Here is a 2,398-nt window from a genome sequence, read left to right on the forward strand (position 1 = left end):
AATAAAAATACAGAAAATATATCAATACAGTATAAAATCATGCAGCTTTAGAAAATTAGGAGCTGAAAGTCTTACATAGAGAATATTATATGATAAAAAGAAAACAGATAAAAATATAAAGAACAGCAGAGATGAAAAAAGACCTGGATTAGACAATGAAACTGAAACTAAAATAGGAATAGCAGGATTTAAATCCACAATTGAGATGATAAAGAAAAACATTAATCGTTTAGGAAAATTGAGCTAATAATCTGGAGAAATTTGTTTTTAAAAAATCCATTAGAGTCTAAGAAAATGAAAAAGAGATGATCAATGAAAATGAATATGATTGATGTGAATGGAGAACAGATTGTGGAAGTTTCACTTACAGAAAGTGGGCATCCTTAACAAACAGTGCAGTTAAGTATATGAAAAAGGCAATAGACTGAATATGAATAATAAAACTGTTATTTCAGTTTGGTAATAAGGATAAGTGTGTATCCTAGGATTGCCTTATAAGGTTAAGGTAATAAGGAGACTATAGATTTAGATATAGATGTAGATGTAGATATAGATATAGCTAAAGATGTAGATGTAGATATAGATATAGATACAGATATAGATGTAAGGAACTATACCACCAGGCAAACTCTTTTCTCTGGTGGGTGGGAGGTTTTACTTTTCATTTTCCTATTTGTTATATGTAGGTAGTTATTATTTTAAAAAGCTAAATAAAATATTTATAGCATGAAAAACCATGCATTATGCTACACAGAGTGGATAAAATTCAGTGAGCATAATCTGTAGACATTGCTGCTTTAATAAAATTCACATGTCTAGTTGTGTCACATGTTACTAATTTACTATATCTATATTTTTATATTCTAAACAGACAGACTACATCACAGCAGTACTACAGGAATAGTTGAACATGGCCATTTGGTCTCATCCATATGAACATTCAGAGGCTATTTCCCAGTGGAATCCTTTATATCCTACAAAGAATAACAGAAAAATGAATAAAGGCAGCTAAGATTATCTATCATCTTTCCATCTATCCACACACATAAAAATGCCCACTGATAATCACAGACATTTAAAATCGTTGGTTATTCACACTATTAGGTCAATTGCTTTTAAGAGATAATGACCTAACTGAGCTCAAACTAAGTGATTTTGAGACTGGGGAAGGAGAATGAGAAGGCAATGAAAAATACATAAAGAAAAATCTATGTCAGAATGGTGGAACTTCTATATTCTCAGAGTTGTTGTTTTTTTGTTTTTTGTTTTTACCTGGACATGCACTGACTATTTTGTTGTTGAGAATATGCACACTTGAGATGACTTGTATCATTTTAGGTGCTTGAATAACATAAGCTCTCTAAGGCAGTCACATAATTCACCATACATTGACTTGAATTGATTTTAAAACATCCATCAGAAAGCTTAAGTGGCATTTCTGGGCCATGTTATGGACCTTTTTACTTATTGCCCATATGTAAATTTCTTGTTTTGAAAGACAGTAGCATTTTATATGGTTTTTGCCTTCTGAATGATAAGTGCAATTTTGTACAATAAAAAGAATTGCTTTGAAGCAGTTGAGATTTAATTAAATTCACTGAGTTTTGTGTTAAAAAAAAAAATTCCGAAATTAGAATGCGCACAACACATTTTTGAACCAGTATTAGACTCCTCTCATACTCATTATAAGCTTTGACAGATTATTTGAAAAAAAAATTTACATACAAAGTATATTGATTTTCACAACAGTTTGCAACTCATACTTTGCATCAGTATTGTAGATTGTTCAGAGAGGTATGGATTTCAATATTTAAAATTAAAATGTTTTAAATAATTCTCATTGCAACACTTCTGTATTGTACCCTTCCAGTTTACTCTTAATAGCTATATAAAGTAAATAAGTAAATATTCAAACATACACTGCTAATTTGAGATGTGTATGACTTATCTTTTCACTTGGCTGTAAAATCTTAATGGCTTAAGACAATACCTTATATTTCTTTCTTTATCTTTCCTGATGCTTATCATAATATGATCCACTTGGCATACACTTTCTGATTAATTTGACTGATTGCTGTCAAGTTTTTGCTAATTATTTATCAAATTTCAACAGCTTCTTTCTTCAAAAAAATCAAAGACTTCTACAGAAAGCTGCATATTTATAGCATTTAGCACAGCCAAGTTGAAAATAGTAAATCCAGAAAACATGTAGAAAAAAAAAAAAATCAGAGCAATGAAGAAGGGCAAATGATAAAATCAATTTAATACACCCTTATTGGTCACTTAATTTTATGCATTAAACTGTATTACCAAGTCATTAGGCCATCAAAAATGATATTATTTATGGGATGCAAAGGGAGTAAAGGTCTTGCCTGTTGCCTAGGTCTCCTGGACTTTC

This window comes from Colobus angolensis, unplaced genomic scaffold (genome assembly GCF_000951035.1).
Source record: "Colobus angolensis palliatus isolate OR3802 unplaced genomic scaffold, Cang.pa_1.0 Scaffold664, whole genome shotgun sequence".
In the NCBI taxonomy this organism is placed as follows: Eukaryota; Metazoa; Chordata; class Mammalia; order Primates; family Cercopithecidae; genus Colobus; species Colobus angolensis.